The sequence below is a fragment of the Rhinoderma darwinii genome (genome assembly GCF_050947455.1).
Source record: "Rhinoderma darwinii isolate aRhiDar2 chromosome 5 unlocalized genomic scaffold, aRhiDar2.hap1 SUPER_5_unloc_34, whole genome shotgun sequence".
Lineage (NCBI taxonomy): Eukaryota > Metazoa > Chordata > Amphibia > Anura > Rhinodermatidae > Rhinoderma > Rhinoderma darwinii.
Window position 1 is genome coordinate 250,775 of NW_027461792.1, and position 10,709 is coordinate 261,483.

The following is a 10,709-nucleotide window of genomic DNA, read 5'->3' on the forward strand; positions in this document are numbered from 1 at the left end:
TTGTTGCAACTGCAATTCTTACTTCTTCTTGAAATGTAGGGACGACAGTACATTCCATCACATCCATCTAGTGTACACAGGTAGGTCCATTGTGGCGGGTAGGCGGCTGGCTGCTTTAATGGCTGTTTGCTGTTCCCCTACTCCACTCCACTCCACTATTTGACTGTGGTGCTGCATCAATCAGTGGCTGGCTCAGGTGCAGCTCTTTAACTTACCTAGGAGGGAGGGCGGAGAGAAGACAAGGAAGGTGAATGAGCTGTTCCAATGTGAAATGCCGGAAACACAGAAACACAGAAGACACACACACACACACACACACACACACAACAAGAGGTGGCAATGTATTCATTAATTGCATTTAATAAATGAGCTCATTATCACACATGACTGTACAAATGCATTGTCCAACAGGTGTTGAAATAATGGGATTAAAAGGGGAGATCCCATCAGAAAGACAAAAACAATAGCAAACACAAATAGCACTTTTGGAATCTGATTTTAGTCAACACATAAGGGAAGGGTGCACCGGTCCTGGAAATACTGCAATACCAGGTCAATGCGTGGAGTGGACAGAGCAAGCTCTATTTCCATCTCCCTGTTCTAAAAATCCATTTAATATATGGTCCCCAGATAGGGGACGTATCAGATATTAAACTGATAAGAACAGATTTTTTTTTTTTTTTTTTTTTTTTTTTTAATCATTCAGATCACGTCTTAAAAATCATAAAATTCAAAATAAAAAAGACTTAGATCATCACAATGAAAACTGAAAACGTATAATTAACTTTTGTTTTCCTCTTTCCTTTTTTCCTTTTAAGAAATCAAAAAAACATTCCTTTTTTAACAGCAATAGTTCCTAACATATCCACTAAATGTTCCTGCAAATCATTACCATCCCATTCACAGTTTACAATGCACGCTAACCACGTTGGCACACCATACCGTTCAAGAAACCCTGGTAAATTTTCTCTTACACAGAGCCGCACCCTTCTCCGCATTTTTTCAAAATTAATTTTACTACGTAACTGCTCTACTTCTTCCAGTAACCTGTCTCTTTCTGCTCTTTCCTCTTCTGAAATGACACTTTTTTTCTTTCTCTCTGCTTTTTTCCTTTTTTTCTCATCACTTTGCCCACTTCCTTCCAATTTCTGAAGCTTTCCTTCTTCCAAACTAACTTCCGCTTCCTTTCTTTTGACTATCTTCTTATTTTCGTCTTGTACCTCACGTTTGCTTTTCTTTGGGCATGATTTGAATATGTGCCCCTCCTCTCCACACATATTACATACTTTCCCTTTCTGACATTCATTATACTTATGTCCCTCTTGCAGACATTTTGTACACATTACTTTCTCACACGTTTCTCTCTCATGACCATAATCTTTACAATTCAAACAAAACATATCCATTCCCAAAAAAAATAAATTTCCACATGCACTTCCAATCTTAAACCGCGCTGGAGGAAACAATAGGTTTCCAGATTCACCAATTCTTGCAAATTTACAAAGAAATTTCCATTTCCCAGTCCAAAATCCAAAGGGGTTAAACACTTTCCCCTTTCCCACCACCTCCTCACAAAACTTAGTGAGAAATGACTTAATGTCCTCTTCTTCCACGTAAGGCGAAAACATCTTTACGACCACCAACTTCTTGTTTGGCACAAAATGTGGTGTTACCTTCACACCCACAAGTCTTGGGTCCCTTTTACCTTCCTTCAAGCGTTCCAAAAAATCAGAATAAATTTCTTCTGTAGCGAAGGTAACGTCAAAGCACCCTCTCCTCGGATAGTCCATCACCGCCAAAATGCACGATCTCTCCAGCTGAAAGAAATCCAACAAAAGGACCTTCGTGATGAACTCCAAATCCTTCCTTTGCCTCTCAGATTCCTCCACGAAAAACCGGACCGCATTCCTGGTTCGCATATGTTCGGGAATTTCCTCCATCCTGCTCCAAAAGAATTCCAGCAATCTCCAAAGAAATACCTTCAGTACCGGAGTACCAGGCAGGTGATCGCTCCCCGTTGCCCTGGACTAATCCTCCTCCCCAATAGCAGCAGAGGGGTGAAGTCTCTCCTAAGAGAAACGATCCCCCCAGGCCAAGGAAAAGGGTACCAGGGCACCTCCTGACCAAGAAACAAGGCAATACCCTAAAGTACTACACTTGATCTTAGCCAAAAGGCCGAGAAGCGATAACCCGAGCGGCCCTTGCCTTGCCCGAGCCTGTCCCATACTGCTGTTCACCCCTTGCAGCGATTGATTCAGCCTACTCCTAGGCAATTCCATGGGGCCCTGCAGGCTCACACACATTTACAGCTACTAAGCGGGAGGGAGGTGAATAAAGGCCGGAGAGGAAGCTACACAGGATTTGCTTCTTTTGCTTGCACCACAATGCAGTGCTGAAAGAGGAGGAATCTACATAAAAACGCCTTCCTGGCAACGCCCAAATGCCCTCCTGCCATGCAGATAAACACTGGCAGCGGCAGCAAGTGCATGCCCACAGCCACCCCTTGTTCCTTCACACCTTGTATCAGCTTTAATCCAGTCCAGTGCTGCCTGCTGAGCAGCACTGACCAACACTGCCTGGGCCCAGGCTTTTATCTATCTCTGAGGCCCCATTATGATGTCAGAAAGCTGGCTCTGGAATCCTGAGGGCTCCACTATGACACGTGCAAAGTTCCGTCTGAACTTTATATAAGACGGTGAGGCTCAGTCAGTCACTCAGTGTTGCCTGAGAGGGCAACACTGCAACAGCCGGCCGCCAGGCTGTCTTTTTTTTGCACATTTATTTGCCTCCAGGAGGCCACAAGAGGGAGACAAGGGACTGCAAAATGGAAAATAAGCATCCACCAACTTTACAGACAACTTCTCCTTGCTCCTACAACCTCCATCCTTGCACAGTTTGTTATTCTTCCAGGTAACAAAGTAACAAATCCAAATTGCTGCTCTCTTTGTAGGCAAGCAAGGGTTTGTTGCAACTGCAATTCTTACTTCTTCTTGAAATGTAGGGACGACAGTACATTCCATCACATCCATCTAGTGTACACAGGTAGGTCCATTGTGGCGGGTAGGCGGCTGGCTGCTTTAATGGCTGTTTGCTGTTCCCCTACTCCACTCCACTCCACTATTTGACTGTGGTGCTGCATCAATCAGTGGCTGGCTCAGGTGCAGCTCTTTAACTTACCTAGGAGGGAGGGCGGAGAGAAGACAAGGAAGGTGAATGAGCTGTTCCAATGTGAAATGCCGGAAACACAGAAACACAGAAGACACACACACACACACACACACACACAACAAGAGGTGGCAATGTATTCATTAATTGCATTTAATAAATGAGCTCATTATCACACATGACTGTACAAATGCATTGTCCAACAGGTGTTGAAATAATGGGATTAAAAGGGGAGATCCCATCAGAAAGACAAAAACAATAGCAAACACAAATAGCACTTTTGGAATCTGATTTTAGTCAACACATAAGGGAAGGGTGCACCGGTCCTGGAAATACTGCAATACCAGGTCAATGCGTGGAGTGGACAGAGCAAGCTCTATTTCCATCTCCCTGTTCTAAAAATCCATTTAATATATGGTCCCCAGATAGGGGACGTATCAGATATTAAACTGATAAGAACAGATAAGGTTTCAACAAAGTTTTTTATTGGCAAAAATATTATATTTTACAGACTTTTTTTTAAAATTGAAACCACAAGATAAAATCAATGGCATAATACATAAATATTCATACATTTAAATGAATACAAAAGTAATAATAATAAGACCAGTAATACAGATGTTATAATAAAAGTACAGAACAATAGCAGGATAAAATTTATACAGGGCATAAAAGACATAAAAGAATAAAACCATTTTTATTTACAATGTTATGGTATTCCACATTTGCAAACACCACATGGATGTTGCTTCTTTTACCCCTAGCTGCTTTTTGTCCCTAAGATAATAAATGTACATTTCACTTAGGGCATATTTGACACAATTTTTAACATCAATAAAATCATGTTTAAAAAGCAGAATGTTCCTAACCTTCCAGATGGCATTCTTAAAACAGTTTAAAATGATCCAACAGACCATTTGCTGTTTAAAACTTGGGCAGTTAAAAAGACCATAAAACACGTATTCAAATTTAAGATCTTTAAGACCGCAGGCCCATTTCAACAATGGGCCTACCTTCCTCCAAACCTCCTGTGCATATGGGCAGTTCCAAAACAGGTGCATTACCGTCTCGTCGTCACCACACCTGTCTCTCGGGCACTTGGCTCTCGCCACCAGTCCTCGCCTATGCTGGAATTCACGGGTAGGGAGGCACTGGTGAACGATTGCCCAGGCAAGGTCCTTGTGCACATTTGCCATAAATTTCCCGAAAACGTTCCGCCACACCACCTTGGACCTTGCCTGTGAGAAATTTGAAACTGCCAGTGTATCCTCCTGCCGCCTACAGGAGAGTGACACTTTTTTCTGGTCCCCCAATATGTCAGGCTCCAATTCTTGGAGACCTAGGAGCCTGACAGTTTTTTCGAGCACCGCATATTGTTTTGGGGGACACAGAAGCACAGGAGAATTCAAAGGGACACGAAACCATCGTTTAAAAATCATGCCCGTAGCGTACTTTAAAAAGTAGCTAAAAATACCATCAGAATTATACATTTTAAAACAGAAGCAAAAGTATTTAATGTAAAAGAAGTTAAAAAGGTTAGGAACATCTCTCCCGCCATTGTCCTTACATCTGTACATAAAATCACGTTTTAGTTTTTCCATTTTGGAACCCCATAAAAACATAAAACAGATCCTGGTCACTTTTTTAATATATAAAATTGTTGGAGGGAAAACCATAGCTACATAAAGCATTATGGGTAATAAAACAGATTTAATTATTAAAACTTTTCCCTCCATGGTGAGATTTCTCAAATTCCACATTAAAACCTTTTTTTCCATTTTGGCAATTACTGAATCCCAATTGGGTCTCCCATCGTTTTCTTGATTAAAAACAATTCCTAAAATTTTTATCTGATCCTGCTGCATGTTAACTCCTGGTGTCACAGAGGAATCCCATACACCAGTATAAAAACAGTCACATTTATCAACGTTTAATTTAAAACCAGAGGCTTCACAAAAAAAGCCGGTGTTCCTCAATGCCCTTCTCATAGAAGCGGCGTCTGGGCATAGGATGGTGGCGTCATCCATATAGCCTAGGATTTTTACCTGGTTCCCCCTTCCTCCAGGTATGGGCACGCCTCTGATGACTTTATCATCTCTTATTAGGGTGAACAGAGGTTCAATGGCACAAATAAAAAGGAGCGGAGACAACGGGCACCCCTGTTTCACCCCTGATAAAAGAGGAACACCTTTAGTTAAAAATCCGTTGATAGAAATTTGGCTAAAACAGGATCGATATAAAAGCTTAATACGTGTTAAAATAATTTCAGGAACAGCCATCTTTTTAAGAACCATAAAAAGATATTCATGGGAGACCCGGTCAAAAGCCTTCTCGAAATCTAAGGATAAAATAGCAAGGCTTTGACCCCTTTCTTTAAAATACCAAATGATGTCACGTAAAATATTCAGGGACTCAGTAATTGACCTCCCAGGTACCCCACATACCTGGTTTGGATGGATTAATTTATGAATAAAAGGTTTAAAACGGATTGTTATTAGTTTAGCTAAAATTTTACAATCAACGTTTAAAAGAGTAATAGGGCGCCAGTTTTTTAACTGGTCCTTCTCACCTTTTTTAAAAATTAAGGACACAATCCCCCTCCTCCAGGAAGGGGGCAGCTCTTCAGTAATAAAAACTTCCTTATACAATAAAAACATGTCATTCTTTAAAATTTCCCAAAAAGCATGATAAAATTCGATGGGCAGACCATCTTCCCCAGGAGCTTTCCCATTAGAAAAACTTTTAAAAGCAAATAAAAGTTCCTCCAAGGTAATATTACGGGATAAAACTTCCTGGTCTAAAATATCTAGCTTGGCATCAAGGGAATTAAGAACATGTTCTAAAAAGGAAGGATCAATATTTTTCTTGTTAAAAAGAGATTGGTAGAAATTAAAAGCAGAATTTAAAATGCCGACCATAGTGGTTTCTCCTTCAAGGTTTAAAATGACATCTCGTTTATCCATTACCTTTTTGAAGAAGAACCGGGAACACTTCTCGCCATCCTCGAGGTACTTTACATGTGAATTAAAAATTATTTGTTTCCCTTTCTCTTCTATGGCATGTTTTATTTCAGCTTTAAGATTTAAAATATCATCATCAACATCCATACCAATCTCCTTCAATTTAAAAAGTACATGTAAACGTTTATTAAGAACATAAAACCATTGTTTTTTCTCTTTTGCTTTCTTCTTACCTGCTCGAATAAAAAAAGCTCTGATTTTGGGTTTAATGCCCTCCCACCAGTGTAGCATAGGCTGACTGGGCGCTCTATGGGACTGCCAACACTGGTAGGTCCGCACAAACTCCTCTTTAATGATGGGGTCCTCCAGGAGTGTGGTGTTTAGTCTCCAGGGACCCCTACAAGCTTTTTGCTCTCCCTCTAGCTCCAGGTGCACCGAAAGGAGCTTGTGATCAGATAAAATATTTGTTAAAAGCAAACATTTTTTGGGAATAAAACTATTAGAAGTGAAAATAAAATCAATTCTGGAGCTCACTCTTCCATTGGACCAGGTGGGGCCTGGGTCCGCAGGCAAGAGTTCCCTCCAGCAATCTTTCAATTTAAAATCACCAATAAAATTCTTGAGCAGGTAAGAAGTACGGTCAATTTTTCGATTAAAATCCCCACCCTGCCGGTGTTCTCCATCACGTACACAGTTAAAATCACCACCCACCAGCAGGGGGGTAGACCCAACACAAAACAATGGTAAAATCTCTAATAGTTCTGCCCTCTCCTGTTTGGTAGGAGGGGCATAAACGTTTAAAACACGAATTAAAATTCCATTAAAAAGCAAATGTATTAAAATAGCTCTGCCGGGCATGATTTCAGTCACTGTTTGGATGGAGATAAAACGACCTCGGCAGAGCAATCCAACCCCCGCAGAGCGACAGTCATTTCCACCAGACCAGACTGAGGGGCCTAGTTTCCAGTCCATCTTTAAATCTTGATATTCCAAGTCATTAGGGATTCCACATTCTTGAAGCAGGCAAAGGTCAAAGTCCACAGTCTCTAAAAATGAAAATAAAGCAGTCCTGCGGACAGGGCTCTTTAGGGACCTCACATTTAGTGAGGCGACTTTGATAGGAACCAACATAGTCTTAGTTGAGGTCAGAGTCCGAACCAGAAGAGTCGTACTCGGAGATCAGCTGCGAGTCTGGACCCCCTTTTTGAGGGGTCAATAAATCTTGGATGTTGGTAGGGTCAGAGCCAGATACGTGGGCGGCTCCAACCCCCACACTGCTCTCATCCGAACTCCGATAGGCAGCTTTCCTCCGAACTCCGGACTCCTCTTCCTCTCGCTGTCTCTTTGCAGAATGGCTCCTATCCATCTCCTCGAAGTCGCTCTCACCCATCTCTGGCCCCTGGCTGAAGATATCGCTGATGTCCTTACTGGGCAGCTGCACAGGGGCCTGTGAGGTCCCATCACTCTTGGCAACCTTTGCCTGCTTACGGGGAGCCTTCATCGCAAGCCCCTCCACAACCGCAGTGGAGGAACTTTGCTCCGACCCCCCCGTTGACCGGTAATGGTCAAAACGAGGCTCCAATCCAGCATATTTTAGGGTTTTCTTAATGGAGCCCTCGTCTGACACAGAGTGTCTCCGCTCCATGCCCACACTCTTGGGACAGGCGTCAGGTCCTACTGCAGAACCTACGGAGCCACGACGCCTGTCGCTAACCACTGCCTCAACAGGGTCCACTGCAGGCGGAGCAGAGGACCTGTTTGCAGAGGTGCCGGTCAACTTATGTCCAGCAGAGTCAGAATTCCTCCTGCTCTGCCTGGACCCGGTGGAATCCCTATGGCCGTCCCTCGAGGCTGACATCGGTGGGCCCCCCGATGGAGCTGTGAAGGACTTTGGCCTGGACCCCTCAGTCGTCAATGCTCGTTTTGGGGCATTACCAGCGGCGTCTGCACATGTTGCAAACTGCCGCTCTGGCCCTGGTCTGGGTGGCCCAGATTTCGCTCTGCGGGGGCAATCTTTAAAAGCATGCCCAGTCATGCCGCACAGATTGCACAACACCTCGGAACTGCATTTTGCCGCCACGTGTCCAACCTGGCCACACCTGTTACACTGCACCACATGGGGCCGGTCACAATGTTCTCTGGTGTGGCCATATCTCAAGCAGTTCCGGCAGGCTATTGGCATCTGGGGGTAAAATAAGAATCCTCGATTCTTCCCAATGGCAAAGTTCTGGGGTGGGTGATGTAAGCCTCCAATGCCATTGGGATCCTGGCGGAACTTCACCCAATATTTCCTTTTGCCGTTCCAGAAGCTCTGGGTGTTCAAGATTTTGTGTGAGAAGCGGACCTCCCTGCAGTAACGACTGAGGAAGGTTTCAATGTCACACTCTGAGACAAATGGACTGAACATGCACATCACGAGCGGGACTTCTTCCTCCCCGTAGAGGAATAAAAAGTTCAGTCCATTTAGCCGCTCCTCACTCTGGTCCGCATCAGACAATCTTTTGTGCATGTTGTCGCAACATGCCGCGGCCGTAAAGGATATGGTGTACCGACCGCGGCTTTCCTGGTCATTGAGACACAGGATGTCCGCCCGCTTGAGCCCCAGGAAGTCCAGCAGAATCACCTCCACAATGAAGCGAAGGTTCTTCCGCTGGCGATGGCCTTCTTCCACCTCGATGCGGACGGACTGGCGCAACCGGGTGTCCCCGGATGCAAATCCAAATGTAAATGGCATTTTCAGTGCCTGGGGGCTAAGCCTGTCCCTTATAGCAGCAAGGGCTCAGATTCCACAATTAAGTGGAACCCTCCCCCAAGGCCAAGGATTAGGGTACCCCAGACACCTACGAAGCCCGATAAACGCCCTCGGAACGCTCTTAGAAAAACGCCTCAAGGCCGGTTGACCTCTTGGGTAAGGCGCGATCGCAACTCGTTGTCCGGGGGCTAAGCCCACTCCCCAAATAGCAGCAAGGGGGTGAAGTCTCTCTGTGAAAAGAGACGATCCCCCAAGGCCAAGGAGCAGGGTACCCCGGACACCTCCCAACAAAACCAGATGCAGAAATACTACACCTGATCTTGCCAAAAGGCCGAGAAGCGATAACCCGAGCGGCCCTTGCCTTGCCCGAGCCTGTCCCATACTGCTGTTCACCCCTTGCAGCGATTGATTCAGCCTACTCCTAGGCAATTCCATGGGGCCCTGCAGGCTCACACACATTTACAGCTACTAAGCGGGAGGGAGGTGAATAAAGGCCGGAGAGGAAGCTACACAGGATTTGCTTCTTTTGCTTGCACCACAATGCAGTGCTGAAAGAGGAGGAATCTACATAAAAACGCCTTCCTGGCAACGCCCAAATGCCCTCCTGCCATGCAGATAAACACTGGCAGCGGCAGCAAGTGCATGCCCACAGCCACCCCTTGTTCCTTCACACCTTGTATCAGCTTTAATCCAGTCCAGTGCTGCCTGCTGAGCAGCACTGACCAACACTGCCTGGGCCCAGGCTTTTATCTATCTCTGAGGCCCCATTATGATGTCAGAAAGCTGGCTCTGGAATCCTGAGGGCTCCACTATGACACGTGCAAAGTTCCGTCTGAACTTTATATAAGACGGTGAGGCTCAGTCAGTCACTCAGTGTTGCCTGAGAGGGCAACACTGCAACAGCCGGCCGCCAGGCTGTCTTTTTTTTGCACATTTATTTGCCTCCAGGAGGCCACAAGAGGGAGACAAGGGACTGCAAAATGGAAAATAAGCATCCACCAACTTTACAGACAACTTCTCCTTGCTCCTACAACCTCCATCCTTGCACAGTTTGTTATTCTTCCAGGTAACAAAGTAACAAATCCAAATTGCTGCTCTCTTTGTAGGCAAGCAAGGGTTTGTTGCAACTGCAATTCTTACTTCTTCTTGAAATGTAGGGACGACAGTACATTCCATCACATCCATCTAGTGTACACAGGTAGGTCCATTGTGGCGGGTAGGCGGCTGGCTGCTTTAATGGCTGTTTGCTGTTCCCCTACTCCACTCCACTCCACTATTTGACTGTGGTGCTGCATCAATCAGTGGCTGGCTCAGGTGCAGCTCTTTAACTTACCTAGGAGGGAGGGCGGAGAGAAGACAAGGAAGGTGAATGAGCTGTTCCAATGTGAAATGCCGGAAACACAGAAACACAGAAGACACACACACACACACACACACACACACAACAAGAGGTGGCAATGTATTCATTAATTGCATTTAATAAATGAGCTCATTATCACACATGACTGTACAAATGCATTGTCCAACAGGTGTTGAAATAATGGGATTAAAAGGGGAGATCCCATCAGAAAGACAAAAACAATAGCAAACACAAATAGCACTTTTGGAATCTGATTTTAGTCAACACATAAGGGAAGGGTGCACCGGTCCTGGAAATACTGCAATACCAGGTCAATGCGTGGAGTGGACAGAGCAAGCTCTATTTCCATCTCCCTGTTCTAAAAATCCATTTAATATATGGTCCCCAGATAGGGGACGTATCAGATATTAAACTGATAAGAACAGATTTTTTTTTTTTTTTTTTTTTTTTTTTCTATTTAACTTAAAGCAAC

General features: G+C 44.5%; 2 non-coding genes and 2 pseudogenes across 2 annotated transcripts; all 4 read right to left on the reverse strand.

The window, feature by feature from the left end:
* Positions 1-515: 515 nt before the first annotated feature.
* On the reverse strand, positions 516-725 carry LOC142690594 (U2 spliceosomal RNA; annotated as a pseudogene).
* Positions 726-2,076: 1,351 nt separating this feature from the next.
* Positions 2,077-2,187, reverse strand: LOC142690658 (U2 spliceosomal RNA; annotated as a pseudogene).
* A 1,288-nt stretch (positions 2,188-3,475) lies between these two features.
* Positions 3,476-3,667, reverse strand: LOC142690582 (U2 spliceosomal RNA). Its single transcript, XR_012859329.1, has one exon. It is a non-coding gene; the product is annotated as a U2 spliceosomal RNA (small nuclear RNA).
* Positions 3,668-10,510: 6,843 nt separating this feature from the next.
* On the reverse strand, positions 10,511-10,709 carry LOC142690602 (U2 spliceosomal RNA). The gene has a single exon (XR_012859340.1). It is a non-coding gene; the product is annotated as a U2 spliceosomal RNA (small nuclear RNA).